This window comes from Mauremys reevesii, linkage group 26 (assembly GCF_016161935.1).
Source record: "Mauremys reevesii isolate NIE-2019 linkage group 26, ASM1616193v1, whole genome shotgun sequence".
Taxonomy (NCBI): domain Eukaryota; kingdom Metazoa; phylum Chordata; order Testudines; family Geoemydidae; genus Mauremys; species Mauremys reevesii.
Genome location: NC_052648.1, coordinates 7,755,096 through 7,781,208, shown reverse-complemented (window position 1 = coordinate 7,781,208; position 26,113 = coordinate 7,755,096). Strand labels below are relative to the sequence as shown.

Here is a 26,113-nt window from a genome sequence, read left to right as displayed (position 1 = left end):
GAGTCAAGGGTGTCTTGCAAGAGTGCACAGTTGTGCAGGAGGATGGCTGTGATGTGGAAATCTCATTATCGGCATGTGGAGGAGGGAAGGAGGAGGCCTGTGGGTGGCCAGGGGATGCATCTGTGTGGGAGCTCTCTGTGCCAGTTTGTGTACGGGGGCAACTGGGGGGGGAGATGGGGAGTCTTTACCTGTAAGTCAGGGAAGGGAACCATGTGTGTGTGGTGGGTGTGTGTGTATGCACACGCATTGAGTGAAGTCTCCAGGTGTGTGTGTACAGAGGGGCATCTCTGCATGTATTTGCGTGTGCATGTACAAGGGGGGGCTCTGAGTGCAGGGAGTGGGGTTTCTGAGCATGTGTGTGAGCAAGTATGTGAGGGAGGAGGAGATCACCTCTGTGAGTGGATGAAGCTTGTGGGGTCTCTGCGTGTATCTGTCTCTGTGGGTCTCTTTGTGTAGGGTCTGGGGCAGGGGAGATCTGTGAGCATGGGCAGGGAAGGTGTGTGTGTGGGTATGATATTCCCACACCTTGACTATTGCCTGCAATTCTGCTTGCCCCATCACAAAAAGGATATATTAGAATTGGAAAAAGTCCAGAGAAAGACAACACGAATGAGGAGGAGGATGGAACTGCTTGCCTATGAGGAGCAGTTAGAGTGGGACTGTTCAACGTGGAAAAGAAATGTCTAAGGGAGGGATACGATGGAGGCGTACAAAATCATGAATGGCGTGTAGAGCAAGTGAATAGGGAACTGCTGTTTATCCCTTCATATAACACAAGAACCAGGGGTCACCCAATGGAATTAATAGGCAGCAGATTTAAAACAAACGTAAAGTGCTACTTCGCACAACACACAGTCAACCTATGGAATTCGTTGCCAGGGGATCTTGTGAAGGCCAAAAGAATAACTGTGTTCAAAAACAAATTAGATAAGTTCCTGGAGGATAGGTCCATCAATGGCTATTAGCTGGGATGGTCAGAGATGCAACCCCACGCTCTGGGTGTCCCTAAACCGCTGACTTCCAGAAGCTGACAGGGGATGGATCACTCGATAAATTGCCCTGTTGTGTTCACTCGCTCGGAAGCATCTGGCACTGGCTACTGTCAGAAGACAGGCTATTGGGCGAGATGGACCATTGGTCTGACACAGGATGGCCTGTGTGTGTGGGGAAAGATTCTGTGGGTGTACAGGGAGGGTGTGCAGGAGGTCTGTGTATATATGTAGGGATGTCTGTGTGTGTGTGTGTGTGTGTCTGGGAGCTTCTCTGTGTTCAGGGTCTCTGTGTGTCAGAGTCTCTCTGCATCGGGGACCTGCATGCACAGGGTGTCTGTACTGGGGGTATCTCAGTGTAGCAGGGAACGTCTCCTTTGCTCCCCTCTCTCCCATGCAGCTGGGTTTACAGGGCCCTCTGAACTGCTGCTCTCCCTTACTTGTTGAGGAGCTTCTGCAGGAGAAGGAGCGGTTCCCTTGGAAACCTCTGGATGCCCAGCAACAAGTCGCTGGCAGCTGCCATGTGACCAGGTGCATTAATCAGACATGTTGTATGAATCAGGTCAGCTGGGGCCAAAGTCCAGCTTGCTCTTTCCCCATCTCCCCCTCCCCACCCACCCCCAGCTTTGGTTGCTAATTACCTGAACCTCCAGGGCTGTTCTGAGCGGGGAGTGGAAAACAACTTGAAATAATTCAGTAAAACAGCGACCTTTCCTGTTGTGTCCATGCCAGACTTTCCCTTCAGAAACCAAATCTGTCCCATCCTCACCCCCACCCTCGTGGAGACAGACCCTGAGTGCAAATGAGCCAAGGGGACTTCACCCAGGGCAAACATTGGGTGAGAAGCAAGAAAGGCCACCAGAGGAAATTAATCTAAGCCACTGATGCTATGAGTTTCCAGGTCTCTGTTTGCAACAAGTCGTGCCTGTTGCAAAACATAGGTCAACGTTTTCAAAAGTGGCCTCTGATTTGGTTTTGGTTCCCTGGCCTGAGACACCTTGGTCCTGATTTTCAGAGATGGTTGAGCACCCATGACTCAGCCCCTTTGAAAATCAGGCCCCTGCTGTCTCAGGTTTGGCACCCAGAATCACTGGCCAAAATCACTAGTTAAATTGCTTGCTGGGGCCCCACGCCTAGAACCCTGATCCAACAGCTCAGGTTTCTGCCAAATGAGCCAGCAAGGAAGCACCTGCTATGCTACCGCATCCCTTATTCTTTCTGTGGGCCCAGCCACTCGTGTGCTGTAGCCATCAGTCACAGACGCAGAGCTGGTGGGTTTATTCCTAGTGCTTCCTAATGGTCCATTTCTTCACACCACCCGCAACAGGGTCCTTCTCCAGCTGAGTCAATAGCAGAACACTGCATGCCAAAAGCTGGAGGGGAATCAGAGCAGAACTCTTAGCTACAGCTCAGAATTAGAGTGTGACACCCGATACCATGCTAGCCATGGGCTCCGGGTCAAATCCTGAGAGTCTTACTCCATATTAGACTCAGGCTGGGATTTGCAGAGCTACCCTAAGGGAGCGGACTTATGCTCCTAAATCATGTAGGTGCTTTTGGAAATTTTGCCTGGAGCGCCTAACTCCTTCAGGTGCCTTTGAAAATCCCAGCTTGAGCAGCTTCCCCTGAAATGCATGGTAGCTTTGCCTGGGGTAAAGATTGGTTGTGGCCCTCAGGACTCGGCTCCCTCTGAATGAGACTCACTCCCAGACACACACCGTGACAGGGCTGTGACATTTTCTTCACCCAGCACACCAGTCTCCACTCTTTGTGCTATGACTAATGCATCGCCAGGGACCAGGTACGGCTCAGCCTCCGTGTTGTCTTTCAGAAAATTGCTGTCTGTGCCTCTTAGGGCATCCACTGCATCATGTCTGAGCAAGGGTACATGCTTCACAAAGCCATCTGTTATTTCAGAGAGCAACAAAAACCACATTCTCGGGTGTAAAGCCTTAGCCCTCGGTTGCATTGAAGGCCAGAACAGAGAAGCAGGAGACAGAGTGGCTGGCTTTATTCTAATCAGTATTAATAGCATTCATTGCTACTCAGAAATGAGCTCATTCTACTAGACCCACATCAGAAGAGCACAATTTTTACTCCACAAGTTTCATTCAGCCCATTATTAGCAAAGGGGCCATTTGCAAAATTCAGCTGTGGATTCAGATTTCAAATGCCTCCATAAGTTTGGGGTTGACCAAACCTGGGGTAGGACCATCTTGATTAATTACCATTTATTTTTACGATTAATAATTATTCTGAATACAGAGTGATGGGGACAGGCCCCATCTAGGCAAACCCGGAGAGGTGTGCGTGCTGCATGTTGGAAGGATTTTGTCTGGAAGGGTGATTTGTCCTGCAGTTAGACTCTAGGGAACAGCTGTCTTGCCTTTTTGCACTAGGTTTATAAGAGAACCCAATGGATTAGCTCCCCTCAGCTCTGATTTCGCAAGCCTGCCCAGCGGCTCTGGGAGGAGACAGAGGGATGGATACGTTTATAAGCACAGGCAGTGTTATGGCTACAGCTTAGAGTGTTAGAATGAGAGTTGGCTACAGCAATGAATGGGGGGGAGAGGACGTAGACTCGGTGATGCTGGAGGGAGAAAGGGCACATGTCTGGGAAGGGCGGTGGCCCAGTGGAAGAGACAGGGATTATCTATCCATCTAGCTGCCTATGGCTTGATCCTGCCAGGTGCTGAGCACTTTGGTCCAATCTAGCAAAACCCTTAAGCTTTAATTGAAACACGGGGACAGTCTCAGTGACTTCACTGGCACTACTTGCGTGTGTCTCTTTCCCTGCACATAGCCCCCCAAGTTTCCTCCAGAGGAGATTCACAGCCTAACTATACCCAATGGCAAGTGTGTCCAGACTCAGCCTCCCTGAGAGACAGCCAGACCTGTTGCTATCTGCAATCATTCCCATCTCCCCGCCCCTCACCCTGGGCGGAGACTATTATGCTGAAGCAGCGACTACTATCTATGATGTAATCTGTGCATTGGCAATAAGAAGCAAGATCTCATTGGCCAGAATAAAGAGCCCCCCACCCGGGCCCTCCTCCCAGCGGCCTCCCCAACGGGCTATAAAAGCCCGCAGCCAGATGCAGGGCAGCTTTCCTGCACCCTGGGCTTGCAAAGGTGACCTCAGGGACAGGTGAGGTTTTTTTTTCCCACGGGGTTCTAACGCCCTCCTGGGAGAGCCCGGGGCAGGCGTGGGAGCTGCTGGGCGAGTGGGCTGCAGGGCCAGGCTAGGGAAGGCGTGAGGACTTTCTGTAGAGAAGTGTGTGGGGGGGTGTAGATCTGCCGCTGACTCCTTCCCTCCGCCCCCAGTGAGGGGGGGAGAAGAGATGAACTCCGCTAACATTAGACAATTGGGAGGGAGGAAGGAAAGAGGAAGGGAGAAGGAAGGAGGAAGGGAATCTGCTAGGTTTGCTGTGGGGCAGAGACACTGGGACTTACCTTTCCCGGGGGGGGGCGAGAAGAGGGGGGTGTGGGGCTGCTCTCCTCCTTCAGCCCTGGGGGGCGGGCAGCGTCCTGGGAGCCCCAAGGCGGCGCTGGGCGCGGATCAGCACCCTGGACAGCTCCCCAGAGGCAGCACCCGCGGGGCTGGACAGCTCCTCGCAGCGCCGGGGGCGGTGGGGCGGGTTTGCTCGCTGCCCGCGGGCCGGAGGAAAGTTTCCAGAGCGAGCCGGTTCTCCCTGCGACTCCAGGCGGGAGCTGGAGCGTCCTAGGGGCGGGCGCTGGGATGCGGGGAGCTGCTTTTCAGAACAGCCGGGGGGAGGCTGTGCTGAGCTTAGGGGGTGTGGGGCTGACACGGGTTGGTCTGGATGGGCCCCTTCCCCTAGGGGACCATAGAGGGGCTGGAGGGGTAGCTCCCGGTCGGGGGGGCGGGGGATTAATCAGGGGAAATGATTCATTAGCAGTAACACTTCACACAGCACCTCCCCGTGCGAGTGATACCAAAGTGTGCGTCTCTCTTTCTTTCTTTTTCCTGCATGTGTTTGCCTCCCCTTTCTGGGCTCAGAAATGCAGCTGCCATAAACATTTCGAGGTCCAGCAACAGTCTTTAAAAAAAAAATAGGGGAAGCGGTGAGAAAATGATCGAGCTGAAACTAGAAGGGACGCTGGAGACGCAGAAGGTAATTAGCTGATTTGGGATTTGGCTGGGACTCAAGGCGCAAGGAGCGATTGAAACTGTTGGGTGTATTTTGCTGAATGTGTCTCGCCAGCCAAGGTAAGAAGCGTTCACAGTGACTGGGTCTTCTCAGTGTGGTCTGGACTGGTGCAGGAAATATTTAAAGCATGTTATGAAGCTGAAAGAGAAGCATTACTTCCTATGATCTTCACCTAACCCATTCAAATTCCCAGAGCTGAAAACTTTATACTGAGTTAGTCGAAATAATTCTTTTTTTTTTAATATAGCTTACCTGGGGTCTTGGGTGTTTTGATGTCAATTTCCATAGGTGAAGTTGCTTTTAAAGTTGATCTGTGCTTGCCATCCATTGGGTATGTTGTATATTTCAGGAATCTGTTACTCCTGAGTTGGTGTGGAGAATGAATTCCTCACTGGCCCCTGATCTAAAACATATATTCAGTAGCCCATCCCTATTCAGCTAAGTGCTTAAGATCATACTTATCTTTAAGCGTGGGCTTAAGCCCCATTGTCTTCAGTGCTTAATGCGCTTAAGCATTTTGTTGATTAGGGATGGGTTTAAGCACATGCTTAAATACCTTGCTGAACAGAGGCCCAACCACCAGAATAACCCAAGGCTCAGTATGTCACTCTGTTGTATCATTACATCTAAACTCCCCTAGTGTATTTTTTTTTAATATTGTTTCTTAAGGGGGGACAGGGCACCTTTACTGAGAAACCAACTCACTAGCCTCCATTTCAGGGACATTTCTATTTCTGAATGACATACCTGAAAACAACAATATCATCTGGAAAAGAATGAATGGCACTTCAGTTATGGCCTTGCAGCTATATGTGCACTTTGAACAAATGATTGCAGAGATTTCTTTCTCTAGAACATGAATAGGGAAATGTCTCCCTGCTAAAGTCCTTTGGCGTCTCATCAGTGTTATTCCCCATCAATTCCACTTTCCCCTAGTGCCTGGATCCTCTGAATGTTCTTGCTTTGATATGGCACAGTATTGGGGTTCATTTATCCTAATGAGCCATTTAATCTATCACATCTCTTCCTGCAGCAGAAGCCCAGCTGCATCACAGGGGCAAGAAATCTGTTCACCAATCACCCCCTGGCCAACCACAAGCATGAGTGAGTATGCACACTCACGCGCACACATACACACACACACACACACACACACAAGAAGAAGGCAGTTAGAAAATTATATTGCATCAAATCCCCTTTTCTGCATTTTTGAGGATTGCTTTCTTAGCCTCTGTGTGAGTGTCGAAGCAAATCTGAGACTTAATATGAACAGTATAAGGAGAGATGCTATAACACCCTGCTGCTCAACTGTATGTTTTATTGTATGCAGTGCATTGTTAAACCAAAGTGGACTTACAATTCATTTGGAACATTTTTCCTTCAGCTATTTCTTTACGAGCAATTTTCTTTAGTTCTCAAACCAAATGCATCTCACAGAAGGATTCAGTCCTGCCTCTCTTCTGAATAAGCTCAGACAGAGAGATCTCTGAAGAGCAGGGGATCCAGGGTAAGATCTGAACTTGAATGTGTCCTGATTCCTTCCCCAAAAATATTTATCAAAAGGTGTAAGCTGAAAATCAAGCCCAGCTGTAATATTACAATATAGCCTTCAGGGGGGAGAATTCATGTAAGTTTCATTAGGAGGAGAATCATTCTGTGCCTTTATGCTATTTAATTTTGTTACAGACAAAATCTACACACACACCAGAGAGACAGCTTGTTCCAATCTCTGGGCTCTGTGTGCGTTGCACAAATATTTGTCTGCAGGGGGAAAGAAGCGACGCACAATCATGGCATCTGGAGGGGTTTCAGGCTGTGTGTAGCCAGGTAACTGGTAGGTGGTTGGGAATCTCAGCAGGAAAGAGGGAGTAGATTGTAGACACCAGGTCTGCAACAGTTTCAGTGTCACGGATAAACAGGTCTACGAGCCTCTCTCCTTTACGCAGGCTTGTTCAACCCCAGACACCTGAACTTCACATGCAGACCTGGACACCAGCCTTGCTACAGACACCTGCATTCACATGCAAGAGATCAACAGCACCCTGTTTTAAATCCAGGTGCCTCTCCAATATCTGCATTCACATGCACTAGACACACATGGTGGACCACAGCATGCATATGCTGCACTGCGACACAGCCCTAGCACCCTGAGTCTCCCCAGTCTCAGCAAAGCACTTAACCACACACTTCATTTAAGCATGCGAGTAAGTCTACCCCTGTTTCGCAAAGCATTTCAACAGGATTTAAGCACGTGCTTAAGTGCTTTGCTGAATCGGGGCCAGAATTAGATCCTTATGGGGCTGGAGGAATAATACTGAATAAAGAAAGCGCCCCCTCTTGCTTTCCTATCCACTGAAGTCAATGGGAGTTTGCTCTGAGGTCGGACAGTAAAATCAGGCATTTCCAGAGAACTCCATTGCTAAGGAAGCCAAAAAAAAAAAAAATCTTGTTGAATTACGCTGGGCTCTTGCTAAAAGGCACAGAACAGATTAAAAGGCAAGTGGTGAGAATGTCCTGGGAATTAGCTTTACCTTCCCCTGAAATGATTTTCTACTTGTTTTGATCATCTAGTAGTGAAATCTCCAAGTGAAGCATTATTTAAGTCCTGTCAAAACTGAATGAACTTGGGACCAAATTTGCAAAGGTCTTCAGGGCCAAAAGATGCAGATAGGCACGTAGTCGGATTCCCCAAAGTGCCTACGTGGGTTAGGTGCCAACTTCCCATTAAAGTCAATGGGAGTTAGGCACCTAATTCATTCAGGCACTTTTGTAAATTATTCTAGGTGCCTATTGCCTCTTTAGCTGCTGAAATTCCTTTGTAAATCTGACCCTTAGTAATTTTGGGTGCCACACAGATTCTTTCTTTTGATGCAGAACTTGAGCTAATCTAAGCACATAGACAAAAAGAGTAAAAGAAAAAAATAATAATTCAAGAACAGAGAATACATTATTAAGTATTCACTTTAATGACTGAGATTTTCAAAGCGGCAGAGGAGATCTGGAGGCTCGGTTGCCATTAAAATTAATGGGAATCAGCAGCCAAGCAGCTCTGGAAATCGTAGCCAGAGTGCCTAAAAGCCTAAGCAGGATGGAGACCTTATGATGCTGGACAAATACAAAAGAAAAGACTGCAAGGAAAAATAGATGAATCTCAGCCCTGCAGCCTTTAGGCACAGGGGCAATCCTTACTCTCACAAGCAGTCTCACTCAGCTAGCAAAGACTTAAGCATGTGAGTAATTTTGCTCCTGCTAGACAAGCGGCGCTAGCCACACACGAGAGTCTTTGCAGGATCGGGCCCTGACTTCACTGGCAGAGAAAGGTGCCTTGTGAGTCTTGATCATAGGATCAGGCTCCATCCCCACTCAGGAAAAAGCCTGTGTAAAACGAATAGAGACCATTCATGTTCTCACCAGTTGAGATATCATTCTGTGACCGCATGGGATATTCATAAATAAAAGGTATAACGAAAAGGGGATTTTCCCCTTTAATGACTTTGAATTCAGGAGAGTCAAAATAATGCCGCTGACCAAGAATTTGTAGAGTGGATTGTTTAATTAATGAGCTTTTGGGTTTTTTGCTTTCTGAAAAAATGGAACATATGTTCTGCTACCTAAATCCTGCCCTGATTTCCACTCCGTGGCCTCCGTGTCGTCACTGCGGGTAGCCTGGCTGTGGGAGACTCTCTTTGTTCTGGGCTTGTACTGCATCTGGAACGATGGGGTCCTGGCCCATCACTGGGGCTCTTAGCTGCTACAGCAAAACAAATAATAAACAATAACAATTAATGGCACTGCCTGGCTCTCTGAGGGTGAAACTGATCCCTGCTCAGAAAGCCCCCACTAACCCCATGCACTAGTTGAGTCCCACTTAACCTCTGATTAGCGGGACTTGAGCACAGCAAAGAGGCAAATTTATGCCCTAAATAACTTTCAGTCCTTTCTCTCTCTCTCTCTCTCTCCCTTTTTTTTGAATGGACCCTGGAGGTTTCACACATGATGCCTAAATCCTTTCCCCACGCTGCATTAGGGCCCTGATTCAGAAGAGCAGTTAAGCATGTGCATAACTTTAAGTCTGTCCTCAGTGACTTCAGTGGGAGCTAAGTAAGTATTTAATGTTAAACACATGGCTGGGTGCTTTCCTGAATCGGGACCGCAGGCTGGATTTGTCCCATAATGCTTTGCAGAAGCCTCTCACTCTTATCAAGCATTTCTCCAGGCAGTACAGTGCGGCCAATTCATATAAGAAATATGGAGCATGATTTTCAAAAGTGACTAGTGATTTTTGGGTCCCCAGCATGACACCTTAAAGGGCCTTGATTTTCAGAAAGTGCTGAGCACCCACCCCTCTGAAAATCAGGGGTGGCACCCACAAATCTACGGCGCCCTAAATTACTAACCTCTTTTGAAAAGCTTGCGGTATGGTTTATAACTCGCCTACAAGAACCCAGCATAAATCAACATTGCATGGATTGCCACTTTCCAAGCCAGAAGCAGCATGCAGCATCAGCTCTCCCCTGCTACCCAGAGGTGACAATGCACCCTGCCATTAAACTAGCGAGCTCCCCTTAAAAGTGAGGAGAAAATTGCACAGTCCTTGGGGAGGACAATTCCAAGGCTTTTCAGTTAAACACCCAAAATTATGAATGCTGTGGTCTGTAATTCTAGCTAATAGAATATTCCGTCGCTCTGTGTTGCCAGCTAAAGGTAGGCTGAGAATCAGTGACACGAAGCAATGCAAACCCAGCGACCACGCTTTATTTAAGCAACCCCTGTTCAGTTATAATCCTGACCCTGGGAAGTAAAAATCCCAGTTAGGGGCCCAGTTCTGCATTTGCACTCAGAACTCCCACTGAATTCAAGGAAATCAATGGGAAGTTTTCCTGAGGACCACTGGGTTCAGACCAGAAAGATACCCTGAATTCAGGGGGCCATATTGTAATCCTGAACATTGGGCCAGGCACTGCACAGAGAACAGAAATGGCCCCCACCCCGAAGGGATTATGATATAAAGACATAAGGAAGGGCCAAGGGGAGGAATACACCATACTAGCCTGGGAAGAATTGGCCCAGCTTTGTTAGTTACATGTATTGCAGTTTGTTTATTTCACTGGGAGTGGAGGTAGGAAGAGAAAAGAAGAAAAGGGGGGGCTGCAGCTTGCCAGTTTCTGAGCCATGATCATCAGGCTGGGTTGGGATGTGCCATGAGAAGGGATTTGAAGGAGCATAAGGTCGTGGCTCTTTAGATTTTATCCATGTTTTTCGCTGGTGTAAACGATGCCCCAAATTCAGGGCAGCAGAGAACCCAACTAAGAAAGCAGAACTGCTTGCTAGAGTTTCCCAACGCTGTTTTTAATCTTAATCCTGGCTGTGGATCATATCGCTGTGCCTCCGTTCGCTACTGTCAAATGGGCATAGCTAAATTTATCCGCTTCCCAGACCCCGGGGGACTGGGAGACTTAATTAGCTGACACTTGTAAAGCTCTTGAAATCCTGGGGTGAATGGGACCAGAGAAGTTCAAACTGTAATTACCTTGTCACATCTGGTTTGAAAGGAAGATTATCTATCTATCTATCCCCATACACACCCAGCAATGAATCTATCTATCTATCATCCCCATACACATCTATCTATCTATCTATCTAACCTGATCTATTTATTATCTTATTTTATCTTCCTAATACATTCAATCTCATCTAGCTAGGATTTTTTTTTTAATCGCACTCCTCGCCATGGCATGCTGATTAGATTTCAGATATAGGCATATTTATTCACCCACTTTTTTTTCATGCCACCTGGGATAGTTCACATTGAAGCTGATTGGATAATATTTGTTGAATAATTTATTTGATTAATTTCATGACTTTTATAAAAGTAAATTATATGATTTTTCCCACCTCCGCTCACCTAACTCTTGTACGTACCCAGGGCGTTTATTCCTCTGCCAGTACATAATAGTTCACTTGAAGGAAGGCATTGGATACAACTCCTGTTACCTTTTATGAGAATTTTAGTGCATCAGAGCCCTGCTGTCAGCAAGAGATTGGACCCCATTGTGTGTAACATACATTGATCTATATAGTGCATCTATACTCCATCCCATGAGGAATGCGGGTATGTGATACAGAGCTCCAGGTAGTTAAGTGGAATGCAATGTATGTAATAAGCTCCAGTGGTGCGACAGACCTAGTTGCATAGTTGTGATCATGCAGGACACGGTGATAATGAATATAACAGGGATAGTAGCTTTTTCAAGTGAAGCTTATGGCTTTGCAATACTGGCTCAGAGAACACTGTGAAATTTGAGGACCTCCCCGCACCCCCCTTTGCAGAGCCAAACAATCAAGTCACTGGAGGTTGGGAGTATTCTGGAGATCAGCCCCCACTTGAATTTTTACTGCTCCTCTGCAACCAAACTGCGCCCATTTTCCCCTTCGGTGCTTGTGAACGCCTCAGAGTCTAAGCTTTTCTCTGTGCTCTCCAGAGCAGCACCCCAGCACAGATTTGCAAACAGACCTCACCTAGGGCTGGCTAGGAGCCTGGCAAAGATAATTACATTCAGACCGTCGCAGCAGAACTTCCTTGGGCTCTCACAGGTGCAACCTCAGCCTAATGCAGGAGTTACGATGCTGAACAGGCTTCCATTAGGGGGGCTACCTAGCTAGATTGATGCCCACCCACCCGCCAGGAGAGAGCACCTTGTTAAAATGCACACCACTAGCTCCCAAGCACAGCAGCTTGTCTGGGCTTCATTAAATCACAAAACCATTCCAGGGGACATTGTTTCAGAGAGGAAAGAAATTCATTCCTTTTCAGCAGCATGCCTGGTCGTTCATCATGGAGAGATTGAAGGTTTGGATAGGGTTCGGTTGAAGGCTTGGTTATAGTTTGACACCAGAGCATAGGAAACCAGCCATTTTTGTCAAAAACGAGTCAGATTTATATTGCATGTTCTTTGAGGTAGGCATGATCTCTTGCTATGTGTATGTGCAGTAACTGGACCAACGTGGATGAGGCCTCTAGACGCTGCCATAATATAAATAATTAGACCGTACAGGTCTCAATTCTGTTGGAGGGATCTGGCTACTTGTGCATGTGCACCACTGCCCTCTGCTGGATAGAGTGAAAACTGCTCATCTGTGCATCAGAGGTCCTATATTGTTCAATCTCTAGAGCCCAGCAAATCTGCGGATATCCACTTTATCTCCGCGCACCATTTTTGCGCATTGGGTGCGGATACAAATTTTGTATCTGCTCTGGATTCTAAGAATCTCTGCCGTTGGCACTGGTGGGCAGCAAGGAAGTGCTTCACTCTCTTCTCAGACATTCCTTTCAGCTGACATGCAGGACAGCAGGAAGCAACTGCATTTTATTATTGTATTGCCTTTGAGATGGTGAATGGGGGACTGCTATGATCCAGGAAATCATAGTCCCTCTCAGACAGGAGTTACTTATTAAATAAAAGAACTACAAGCAATAAATGCAAGCAGGCATTCACCCAGCTTGAGTCCCAGCTTTCTCTTACTTGTTAACCAGGGACCACACCTCGTCTGGAGCTGTACAGCAAACACAGAGCTGCTTAGTGGCTGACTAATGTACTGCAAGTAAACATCTCGTTGCTGGGACTAGGAGGGAGGGCAACAAAAGGACTCCCCCTGCCCCCAACCCATTCATCCCGCAAGCTTTTATTTCTTGTTAAATGTCGTGAAAAATGCTGCTCACTCTTAGCCCCCCACGCATGCCTCTTAGGATTAAGCGTGGAGTCTGTTTATTCACCTAGCTCCGCTCCATTTTTAAAACCTACTGTCTCCAAAAGGGCTGTCTTAAAAAAAAAAATTGTACAGCACAAGGGGATGAAATTGCTCACCAACAAAGGGGCCTATCAGCAGCCCATCAATAATGTGCCAAAGGCCAAAACCTGCCTTTCAAAGAGGCTTCGCAGCCGCTGCCGTGCACTTGGAGAGCAATTAAGGGACGTGAGTAACATACTGATTATCCCACCGGTGACATTTCCACTGGCTCTTTGGGAAGGGGGGAGCGCTGAGATGACTGAAATCAACACACAGCCCAGGCCTGCGTAAGAGGGGCAGGACCGCAGGCTGCAGACGGGCCAGGGGAGAGAAGCTCCGTGGGGGGGGCGAGGAAAGAAGAGAGGAGAGGAGGGAACAAGGATGAGGATTGTAAAAAAAACAAGGAAACTAGAGGCCTAAGGAAATAGGCTCGGAGAGTTGTCAGTAACTGGAGGAGACTATCTGGGAGGACTGGCGTGGGAGTGGACGATCAGGATGGTAGCAGATCTCCAGAGGGCAGGGAAAACTGGGGGATTGGAGTCGGACAATCCATTAGGGAGGGGGCAAATGGGGGGGAGGAATTGCAGGATCCCTGAGGCGGGTTAGGGGAATGGAGAATCCTGCGGGGAGGTCAGATTGGGGGATTGGAAGATCCTTGAGGGAGAGGGAGAGGCTGATTGGAGGGTTGGAAGATCCCAGGAGGGAGGGGCAGATCAGGGGAATGGTGGTTCCCTGAGGAAGTGGGAGGGGTAGATTGGGGGACTGGAGGTTTCCTGAGGGTGGGGGAGAGGCTGGTTGGAGGATCCCTAGGGCAGGTCTCAAGTGGGGATGAAAGGTATCAGGAAGGGGAGACTTGCCATTTTTACAAATCAGAGCTTGGGGGCAATAAAGCAAATTGTATTCTCAGCCATCTAGTAAAGACTCACACTCGCCGAGCAATGTATTGGGGAGAAACCCTTTGGCCAACCTCTGAGTCGCCGAGGGGGGCCCAGGAGGGACTGGGGAAGAGAGGGAACTGGTCAGATTTTATACGACGGGCCCACCTGTAATAAGTTCATAAGCAGTGACCAAAGGATCGCCCGACATTACAAGCATGTTGCAGACAGCACTGGTACACGCCAAGATGGCTCTGATCAGTAGCAGGTGTCAGAGAGTTATAAGCATCATTTTGATCTGCTGGACTCTATAACAATTGCTTATTCCTTGATCACAACAGCTCGCAATCATGCAGCAGCCCTTTGTACGCGACTTATGAACATGCGCCTAGAAGTGACCAGGGTACGTTTATTTCCAGGGAAGCTACAGAACGGAGAGAGATGTTCCACGGGGAGATTACAACGGGAGGTGGACTAGATAGGAAAGCTTGTGCCTGGAGAGCAGTATAGGCTCAGTGGGGCTGCGGGTCCTTTAACCAGGCGGCAATTCGACATCCAAATGGCCCTCTGAGTTAGAAAATGGGGACTGGACAGCACCCAATTTTATCTGGATCAGCTGCAAAAGCATAGCCCCAACTCATCGCAAAATGGTGCAGAGGGACTATAGCTGCTACTCCAGCCCATACACAGAGCAGGGAATTGGCAGGTGGGTGAGTCATGTGTCTGCATTGCAGACCTGTGCACTGATCCCAGGCTAGGGGATGGATTCCATCTCTCTGATCCCCTGCACCCTGAATTGCCAAAGTTCTCCAGCTCTGTTCTGTTCTCCTGATTCTCACCGGACACGCCGAACAAAGCTAGTCGGGAATTTTTCAATCAACCTGTTTTTGATGGAAAATACTGAATATCCAAAACTGAAACGGTTTGCAAAACAGAGTTGATTTTGACCAATCTCCCGACTCAAAAATATTGTGGGAGGAGCGGGGAAAAGGTTTTGGAATTGTCAAAACATCAAGTGTTGACATTATTGAAGTTTCAATTTTTCAAGTTGACACACATTTTTGTTTTGAAATTTTAGTAAATTTGGACTAAAAATGTTTTTTTTTTTAAAAAAGGAAAAGAGATGGGAATTAAATGTTTCAAACTGATCTACACAAAATGTTTCAATTGATCCAAACTGAAAATGTTTTTCAAATTTTCATTGTGGGAAAATTGTCACCACTTTGACTTTTCCTCCTATTTACGACAGGAACATTTTTTGATGCTCACAGGATGGGACAGCCATTTCCCACCCAGCTCCAACTTTGAATGCCCTTTCTTGCTTCCTTACCACTCACAGGGGCCCCATGTATCCATGCTTGGAAATGGGTACCTTCCACCTAACATTGACGTACTGCCCAGGTTTGGAGAAGGAGAGGCCTCATCTCTGGGGTCCCTCTCTCAGAAGACGTAATCTTGGCTGATGACTTTCACTGCAGATGCAGACATATCTTGTTGTGGTTTCAATAAGCCCCCAGCTGGCTCCGAGTCACCTCCAGATTTTGAACCCCCTGACACATGGAGGTGCTTAGACTGGGTGTCCTGCTCCAGGCCCTCCTCCATCTTAAACATCATCCTGGGGCAAATTCCTGGATGATTGGACATTACTGGAAGTCAAAAGACTCAGCAAAAGAAAGGACCCATCAGGTGACTTGGCTCATTTCCCCCAGCTAAAACAGTACCAATCGCTACAGTATAGTAGCCAGTGTTTTGTCCAGTCTGACTGTAAATGTCTCAGCTAGGGACGGAACTTCCTCCGATTCCGCTGGGAGGCACCCCGCAGCCCTCAGGAAGCTGCTCCTGAGATTCAGCCCTGATTGCACCCAGATCCCTCCACGTAACACAATTGCTCTTCCTCCCTAGAGTGTACCTGGGGACTGCCCCACCATTCACATGCATCTTCAGTTCTTGTCATCGCTCCTTCCACGGCCTGGTGTAGACTGGGCCATGTCGCACCATTGTAGTTATCCCAGTGTGAGTCCCCAGGATAGACACCCTGCCTTGGGGTAAGATGGGGCCTCCACCGGTGTGCAAGTTACCAAGGTAAACTGCACCAGTGTAAGCCCTGTTTTGCACCAGAGAAGTGGGTCTGCTAGAGATTTGCATGGGTGCAAATTTCCCTCACCAAGAAAAACCCTTATTGCCTCCAGCCTCTTCCTCATCTTTGTCGCTTGTCAATAGCTCAGTAAATTCAGTGGGTGAAATCCTGACCCCACTGAAATTAATGGGAATTTTGTCATTTACTTCAATGGAGCCAGGACTTCCCTGGATGCCTTTTTCATCTACACCCCCCCTTTCACCTTTGTGCATCCAAGGTGCAGTCCTGTGTTATCATATAATCATAGAAATGTAGGTCGAAAGCTTTTCCTAATATCTAACCAAACCTCTCTTGCTGCAGATCAAACCCAGTGCTTCTTGTCCTGCCTTCAGTAGACATGGAAACAATTGATCATTGGCTTCTTGATAACGGCCCTTAACGTATTTGAAGATGGTTGTTGGCTCCTCCCTCGTTCTGTTCTCAAGACTAAACATGCCCAGTTTTTTTTAACGTTTCCCCCCAGGGCAGGTTTTCTCTGGACTCTCTCCAACTTGTCCACATCTTTCCTAAAGGGGGGGACCCAGAATTGGACACAATGCTCCAGCTGAAGCCTGACCAGCGCTGAGCAGAGCAGGACCATCACCTCCCATGTCTTACATACGATGCTCCTCTCAATACACCCCAGAATGATATTAGCCTTTTTCACAACTGCATCACATTGTTGGCTCACATTCAATTTGCGATACGGTGTAACTCCCAGTGTAACTTTTCAGCAGTACGACCACCTGGCCGGTCATTCCCCGTGTTGTAGGTGCGCATTTGATTTTTCCTTCCTACGTGTGGTACTTTGCACTTGTCTTTTTTGCTGAATTTCATCATGTTGAATTCAGACCAATTCTCCAATTTGTCACGGTCCTTTTGAATTCTAATCCTGCCCTCCTAGGTTGGTTTCATCTGCAAATTGTATAGGCACACTCTCCACTCCATTATCCAAGTCATTAATGAAAATATTGAATAGCACCGGACCCAGGATTGACTCCCGCATGGCTCCAGTTTGACAGCGAACCATTGATAACTACTCTTGACTGAATTAATTAGTAACAGTGAGTGAGCAAGAAAATCCTAATCAATTGCCCCTTCCTTAGGGAATTGGACCCTAATTAATAAATGATGATTGATCACTAGTAACAGAAGCGCAGATAACAAATGCTACATATTTTCTGCAAAAAAAATCAAATGAAACAAAAAATGTTCATTTTGTTTAAAATCTTCTCTGAATTTTTCAGTTTTTCAACTAAACAAAAACTGAACATTTTGTTTTTCATTTTTTTCCTTACTGCCTCTTCCTTTTTCCCCCCTTTTAATGGATCGAAAGTGTGGGGGGAGAGGGGGAGGACAGACAAATGAAAAAAATGTAAAAATGTTGTGGGTTTCAGTCTTTTGTCAAAGCAAAAAAGAAATTTTTGACCAAAACATTAATTTCCCCTGGGAAAAAAAGTGCCATTTTTCAATGCAAAAATGTTTTGAGAAAACATTTCAATCAGCCCTAACTGATAAATCATCATCATCATTATAATCAATATCTAGTTCCAAACACATACTAGAAATACCCGTGCAATGAAATTATGTGCATGTACATGTGTGAGTGGGTCCACATGCATGTTTGTCTGCATGCGGACACGTGTATACGTCCACAGGAGCGGGACATCCACCCGAGCACTTCCTGCTCTCCAACCCAGGGAACCGGGGGTACATTTGTGGGGTTGGCATGGGCAGGAGGCTACACTGGTGGCATGTCCCCTTGTCTCTCTCTTTCCCTGGGCTGACAAAATATCAGTGGACGGCCCTGCCTCTCAAGGTAACCCTGGGTTGCAATCACTTTGAAACAGTCCAGGAGAAAGGGACGATTATGACGATCTCGCTCGGAGTCTGAATAAAGCCTCTAAATAGTGTGACAGGCAAGGAGGGCTAGTTTGCTTTTTACCTGCTTGTCTCATGAGGGCGGCTCCCCTCCATGTCACCCTTGCTATCTGTGTGGCGTCTCCACCACACAGACGCTTGGAACCTTTCATTTTATTTAAAAAGAGCAGGAGTCCTTGTGGCACCTTAGAGACTAACAAATTTATTTGAGCATAAGCTTTCGTGGGCTAGAACCCACTTCATCAGATGCATGTAGTGGAAAATACAGTAGGAAGATATATATATACATAGAGAACATGAAACAATGGGTATTACCATACGCACTCTAAGGAGAGTGATCAGTTAAGGTGAGCTATTATCAGCAGGAGAGAAAAAGAACTGTTTGTAGTGGTAATGAAAATGACTCATTTCCAGCAATTGAAACCTGCCATTTTATTTAAAGTGAATTTTGGAGTGTGCTATTACACCACCCTGGGTTCGACTCTGGCGGCTACAGCTTCAAGCTTAGAGTGAAAGTCCCCCCTGCTACTTGTTTTAGAGTTAGAGTCTCTAGGAACACAGACAGACCAAGGGTAGCGACCACACAGACACTCACAAGTACAAGGTCTAGTCTGTTTTACAAGGTTTATTAAAGTTACAATGAAAGTTCTGATTACTCAAACGTATCGAAATTCTATACAGACCTATGCACATAGGGTGACCAGACAGCAAATGTGAAAAACTGGGACAGGGGCTGGGGGGTAATAGGAGCCTATATAAGAAAAAGACCCAAAAATCGGGACTGTCCCTATAAAATCGGGACATCTGGTCACCCTATATGCACAAGTTACAAATATAGTTATACTCACATCCTTAACAACAGGGTTAGGTCTGATGGGTCTCTCCTGGTTTGATCATCAGTAGAGGGATGGTTCCTGCTGGAGTCTCCCTTAGGGAGCTCAATTTTCCCGTTCTGGGCATCCCCTTTTTATACTGTGATTCTGTCTACACCTACCCTCTGCTCATGTCCACCCTCTTTTCTCTTATTGGTCTGTGTCCCCTGGAAAATTAAGGGACCCCATTTTTCTACAAGCTGTGTCAGTTCCTTTTCTTTTCATTAGCATGGCTGCACAACCAGTATCCTGTGGTTGACACATGTCGGAGACAGATGCACCTTTATAGTATTTTTATGATCTAATACTAATCTTCTGGGTAATTTTGCACAATATTACCACTTGGTACCTCTTTTCCCATAATCCTAGAGCACTGGGTTATTTTCCAGTTACTTATGTCATCATTTCTTGTCTCCAAGGCCTAAAATAGCTAAGCTAAAGTCTTGCAGACCTCAACCTTACCGTCACTTGCATTTCAGCTTGTCTTACTTATGTCTATTACTTGGTTCCTTTAAATATTGATCAGTCTTACACTTTTATAATCCTACAAATTAATTTTACTTAACATACAATAAATATACATCATATATCATATGAATTAATTATAACACCACACAATCAATACATAATAAACTAAAATCATTGGCTACACGCTTATACAAGCCCAGCACTGAGCGAGTGCCTGTGAATATGTATAAACCCCACACGGGCAGTGACAGGGTTCTGGGGAAGCAGAGAGACCAATTAGCCTATTCTTTGGCACCTGGAGGAGAGGTGGGTAATTAAGAATTAAACCCAGCTGGGGAGAACCAGACTGTGTGGTTCCTATAAAGGAAGGACAAGACGGGGGAGAGACCTAGGAGAGAGGGAAGTGGGAATTTCTTTTCTCTGATTCCCGCCAGGCCTGCTGAAGGGAGTTTGTATCCCGGGACTGTGCCTGAAAGGAGAGGGCAGAAGGAGACTCCTAAGGAGAAGAGAGACTCTAGGGAAGAAACCCTGTAGGTCAGTGGCTCAGGAGGAGCCTGGGGTGCTGGGAGAATGCTCTGGGAGGGAACGCTCTGTATTCACCAGAGACGGCAAGAGGGATGGAGAGTCGGTGGAGGGCTGAGCCCAGGAAGTGCTCTGGGGGAGTTTTCAGTCCTGTTACCCTGGAAGGGCTGAGACACTGAAGTGTGGCCTGGCCGCAGGGCCAGGTTGCTGTGAAGGCCCCTGAGGTCTGGAGGAGGGAGAACAGAGGGGCTGCCGTGCTGGGTCTCGCCGTGAGGAGGCGCTCTGGGAGAGTGCCCTCATGGACAGGAATGCATGGAAGCGGTTCTAGTGCTGAAGGGCACACTAATGCCAGCAAGCTGCACTAAGGCACATAAGCCCTAGTCATAGGTGCCAACTCCGTGGGTGCTCCGGGGCTGGAGCAGCCATGGGGAAAAATTAGTGGGTGCTCTGCACCCACCGGTGACCCAGCTCCCCCCTCCTTGCCTCCTTCTCCCCCCTCCCACAGCACACTGCGTCCTCGCTCCTCCCACTCTCTCTCAGCAATTCCCGCCGCCTAACAGCTGTTTGGCAGCACTTACAACTTTCCAGGAGGGAGGGGGAGGAGTGGGGACGCGGCACACACAGGGGAGGAGGCGGAGAAGATGTGGGGCGGGGACTTGGGAGAAGGGGTGGAATGGGGGCGGGGCAAGGGCAGTGCAGGGGTGGGGCCAGGAGTGGCAGGGGGTCAAGCACCCACCGGGAAGAGGGGAAGTTGGCACCTATGGCCCCAGTGGAATGCTTGAGTCCAGCTGCACGGATAATAATGCCCTGTGCATACTGTGCCTCATCAGCTGGGCACAAACACAAGCAGGAGGGCCCGATGCAGATCATGCCATGGACCCAATATAGACTGTGCCGCATTGCAAGGTCATGAATTCACATGCCAGGGCGCCGTGCAGACTGGGCCCGGTTGTATGCACAGTCAGTGCAAGAGCCCGATGCAGCGGGCGTGTCCTGGGGCATGGAGCTAATGTAGCCACGAGGATCCGTGCCAAAGAGTGTGCCCAACCACACAAACATTAATGGAAGCACACAAGCACAGTGCTGTGACGCTCTGCGGAGAGCAATGCAAGGATAAGCATTCACAGCTACATTGCAACACGAGCTTTGGCCCTGAGAGGCAATGCACTGCTTTTAAACCCTTAACCCATAGCTACACATTATTCTGACGTCTCACAGATTTGTGGGTGGGTACGCAGGCACGCGTCCACACGTGCTTTGCAAAACAATCCGAGAGACCCAAACCCTGGTGACTGCAGAGCAGCTTCTTGTCTCTTGAAAAGAATATTCATAATAAAAATAATTTTACTAGCTAAACATCGGGAATAACCCGGCAAGCGGGTCTGAAGAGAGGGATCAACGAACGTTCCGAGGAATCCCCTGCAGGACCAGAAGGATATGTTAACGGGGCATTTGAGATGTGACAGGAGACGCACAATGCAAAATAGGATGCAAAATGGCTAAAAGCGGCTTTCTCACCCTCTCTAACTGCACACAGAGGCAGATCCACCACCCAGTGAAGCCGGTAGGCCTATATGGGCCACGCTGGGCTCCACCCTGTCGAGAGCAGCTGGTCAGAAAATGTCGACGAAAAAATATTTTTCGAGGGGAAAAATGGTAATAAAAATGTTTTAACTGTTTTGTGACAATGGAGGTTTGTTTTCCAGCCAGCTGTCAGCACGAAGGTGCTTTCCAGCCCAGGACACATATACTCCCCCTTTATGGGGAGATTTGCAGTGACACAGTGGTAAGTTAGGAGCCCAACCTCTGTTGACTTACAATGGGAACTAGGCACCTGCCATTTATGCCTTTTGAAAATCTCTCTTAGGCCAAGGATTTCAAAAATAAGAGTCTAAAAGTTAGACTATTAGGTCCACATTTAGGCTCCTAAATAGGACTATTGTTAGGACTATAACAATGTTTAAAAGGGGACTGGATAAATTCATGGTGGCTAAGTCCATAAATGGCTATTAGCCAGGATGGGTAAGAATGGTGTCCCTGGCCTCTGTTCGTCAGAGGGTGGAGATGGATGGCAGGAGAGAGATCACTTGATCATTGCCTGTTAGGTTCACTCCCTCTGGGGCACCTGGCATTGGCCACTGTCGGTAGACAGGATACTGGGCTAGATGGACCTTTGGTCTGACCCGGTACAGCCGTTCTTATGTTCTTATGACCTGATTTTCACAAGCAGTGAGCACCTAAGGCAGGATTTTCAAAGGGGCCTAAATGATTTGGAAGCACAAGTCCCAATGGAATTTTTGCGCACCTAAGTCACTTAGGTATCTTTTGAAAATCCCACCTCCTGTGGAAGTCAATTGGTGTTGCTGGGTTCTCGGCACTTCTAAAAATTGGGCCTCTGATTCAGGAACTGAAATCGTAATTTAGGAGCCTAATTTTAGTCTCCTATGATTGAAAATCTTGGCCTTAATATATTTTTTTCCCCGACAGCCAGGCTACCTAACGGCCGTGTTTTCTTTATCAGCAGGTTTGTTTTCTGTTAGCGCAAGCAGAGAGGCGGGAAGCAAAAGAGCCAGCTGCTCCAAAGAGACGGACAAACTGACTGTTCCTGACAAGGACGCTGCAATCTGGCTAACTAAAGACCAGACGCATGCATAATCCTCCGGAAAATTCATCTTGGTCAGAGGGCCTTGAAGGGGTAATTAAAATGCACCGAGTGGAGACTGCACCTGTTTAGAAGGGAGTATGCTGGTAAGTCTTATTGATACGTTTCAGGGGCAGGGAGCAAAGAGGGATGGGGCAGCCGAGAAAAAAAGAAGTGGTGGGGAGGAGGGACGAAGAGATGGAGGAAGAGGGAAAAGCGAGAGGAGAAACAGAAAGCAGGCACGGGGGAAATTGAGAAACATGCTTCCTGTTGGAGCTGTTCTATCTCCTCTCCTGACCCCGGTGCTCACATGTGGCCAGTCCCTCCTGCCCTCTCACACCCGCTGATGGAAACGCCAGGGGGTGTCCCTAAGCACTCCAGACACCGGATCAGGTGCTCAGCTGGTGTAAATTGGCGTCACTTCGTTAAAGTCCAGGTGGCGCGACACTGGGCTATGCCGACTTACATCCGCTGAGGATCTGTCTCCATGACACTTATTATCAGCCTCTCGGCTCTTCACACTAGCAGCTGTAACATGCAGTTTCTTGTCCTCTGGTTTGTGTGTCTGTGAAACACACACAAAGGGGCACATTCTCCTCTGTTACTTAAACCACCGAAAATTAGGGTGACAGACAGCAAATGTGAAAAACTAGGACAGAGGGTGGGGGGTAATAGGAGCCTATATAAGAAAAAGACCCAAAAATCGGGACTGTCCCTATAAAATCGGGACATCTGGTCACCCTACCAAAAATCCAGAGTATCTCAGTTGAAGAGAGAGTTATTCTGGATTTACACCCACTTTAGTGAGTAGAATCTGGCCCTACAAACCCCCATAAACCAAAAAGAGATCTGTATTTTGATAACAACTTTTGCCTAGGAACTAGATGTTCCTTAGTCAGCTGAGAATGCCAAGTCTTTTACGACCAAATTCTGCGCTGTATAAACAATGAAGCTGTGCCGCTTACGCCAGCAGAGAACGGAGTATGGCCAGAGTTCGATCATCATACAGAACAGCAGAAGGCTACCCTAGATGGCAGCGAGAGATCTCCAGACCTCTGAGTGGGGTAGGAGCGCAAGAGAGAGAAGAAACTCTTCAATGTAGAATTCAAGGCTGGCCCCGCCACCCTAGGGCAAGGAACAGCATTGGGTGGTTAGCCAGATACATGCTCAGATGGATCTGCCTTCCTGAGAGGCATCAAGGAAAGGAGGCAGGGGTAGGAGAGGTCTAGAAATCCTGAGTCCCTTTGTCATAGGGTCAAGTCTGCCCTTCATCCCGGGACGTTGATAAGCAGAGGGCCATGCAATCTGCTCTGGGTGGGTGTTTCAGAGAAGAACTCCTGTCTGCTCCATATGGAGATTACAAGCGCTCCTGATACTGCTTGTAACAATGGCGATGGGGATGGTGGTTACCTGTGTGTGTTGCCAACAATTGACTCCCCACCCCCACCCATGCACTATTGATGCATGCCCCACTGGCTACCTCCTTCCACCCCAGAGGTGGCTGCATGTCTGTGAGGCTGCGTGTGCACGCTAGACATATAAGCTATTAGCACTGTGTCACTGAGTTTCCGGGTGATGCTTTGGAACTGCTCCCTACAAAGCCAGTCAGGACTTTGGTGAAGTTTTCTCTCTGTGAGCAGACTGTTTTCAGGGCAAGCTTCCACGGCTTCCACCTTTCTGGGTTTGACATTGGAGAATTTAGCATTTTCTGCCCCTCTGTGCACTTTCCCCAGCGAGTCCACCCAGGCAGGGTCTTGGGGAAGCCAGAGGGTCCTGCACCCCAACTTTGCAGTTAGACGTGACTCTTAACCAGCCAGTAAAACAAAGGTTTATTAAACGACAGGAACACGGGCTAAAACAGAGCTTGTAGGTACAGAGAACAGGACCCCTTAGCCGGGTTCATCCTGGGGCACAGCGAGACAGACACCCACGTTTGCACTCACGCCAGGTCCCCAGCCAGCTTCAAACTGAAACTTTTCAGCCCCTTCTCTCTGGCCTTTGTCTTTTTCCCGGGCCAGGAGGTTACCTGAGCTTTTTGTTCTTGAGCACGTTTAGCTATCCCCTTGCAGGGGGGAAGGGCCCTGGCCATTAGTTGCCAGGAGACAGAGTGTCGGCCATTTATGCACACTGGCCTTTATCCCACCACCTAGAGACTTAAGAAATGCATAGGGGAAACTGAGGCACCCCTACAGTATTTAGAGGAAACATTAAGAACTTTTTTTTTTGTTTGCAGACCCTACAAAATTTCAAATGGTGGTGCAGATTTCTTTGGGAATCTTAGACACAGTCTGTGGATCCCCAGGGGTCTGCGGACCACAGGTTGGAAACCACACTGTGCTACCAGCTGGGATTCCCTGGGACTGGAGTGATTTGTTCTCCAAGCAGCCTGAGGCTGAGCTGAGCCAGTAATTCAAATAGTGCTTGCAAATGTCTCAGTGGTTTTGATGGCAAAGAGCCTCCCGTGAACACCAACCTTCTTACTGGGGTGGCTGGCTGAGATCCCAGAGTTAAGCCACGTGATATCGTTCCTGTTCTCTGATTGCCGGAGCACACAAGCGTGCCTGGTGCGAATGCTATCACATTTGCTTTCTGCAAACGCTGACCCCTGGGCTTCTGAATCCTGCTCCCCACCAATGTCTGTGCCAGGACACTTGGCCCTGCGGACATTCGTGGGAGGCGAGCGCAAGAGAGTTGAGTGTAGCTGAACAAAGTCCTTTAAGAATGCGGGTGGATATTTGCTGGCGTTTGCCCAGCTGCAGGCAGAGACATCACCACTATGGAAACAGGATTCCCATTAGAGCTGGACGATATTTTTTTCAGCAAATCGTTTTTCATTGAAAAACGCGTGGGGGGGTGGGGACTATTAATTGAATTTGGGTCAAATTCAGCAAATAGTGTTGGTTGAAAATACTTTTTTTTGAAAAACTTAAAATGTTTAGTGTAGACGTTTTTATTCGAAACGGCGTTTCAATGTCATATTTGGCCAGGTTTAAACAAAAAAAACAGGGTGAAAAAACTCCAAATGTCTGAATTGAAATGAAACACCGTCCCCCAAATCAAGTCAATTCAATGCGTGTGGGTCACTTCAAAAGGAAATCTTTTTTGTGTTTTTCAATTTGTTGACAAATTTTGAAGTCATTTTGGTTCAAATCAAACCAGAATTTTAGAAGGATTTTTTTGGTTCAGACCCTGAACCATTATTCACTCTGCTCTAACTCTCCTGGACTTCTCCCCCTTTCTCTCCCAGATTTCTGTCCCTTAGCTGCTCCAGAAGGGAGTTGTGGGGTATATACCTTCCCCTAAAAACTGCAGCCTAATCACAGGAGAAAGCCAAAGGCAAGAGACATAGGCACAGATCTGCTGAGCCTCTCTACCCTCCAATGCTCCCGGGCCTCAGCAGGGAGCATGGAAGGCAGAAGGATCTGAAAAGGAGAATAGAGGCTGAAATACATATTGGGTGAACTTCTGCTTTCCACTAAACCCATGGAAAACAAAAGCAGCTCCATTGATTCAAGTGGAGTTGCTCTGGATTGACAGTGGTGTAAATGATAGTGAGTCTGGCCCAGTAAGTAGTTCCCTAGGAGCCTGATTCTGACCCTACAAGGCTTTCACCCCAGGATGACTCCACTGAATAAAGTGCGCTCACTCTGGATTCATGTTGGTGTGAGAGCAGGAGCTGGTGGAATTTCACCCAGAGTTTGCAATTAGCAGTGAGGGTGGAGAAGGGGAATAAGAGGTGTGGCCACCACAGAACGAGAGTCAGTCGAGTAACGATCCTAGTTAGGGTCTGAT

At 47.7% G+C, this 26,113-nt stretch overlaps 1 long non-coding RNA gene across 4 annotated transcripts; it reads left to right on the top strand.

The window, feature by feature from the left end:
* Positions 1-4,000: 4,000 nt before the first annotated feature.
* On the top strand, positions 4,001-24,785 carry LOC120391909. Of its 4 annotated transcripts, none has more exons than XR_005591521.1 (4): positions 4,001-4,137; positions 5,008-5,122; positions 22,205-22,428; positions 24,555-24,785. It is a non-coding gene; the product is annotated as an uncharacterized LOC120391909 (long non-coding RNA). The 4 variants fall into 4 exon arrangements; XR_005591519.1 differs by lacking the exon at positions 24,555-24,785 and adding an exon at positions 23,292-23,474; XR_005591518.1 differs by lacking the exon at positions 24,555-24,785 and adding an exon at positions 23,199-23,474.
* The last annotated feature ends 1,328 nt before the right edge of the window (positions 24,786-26,113 follow it).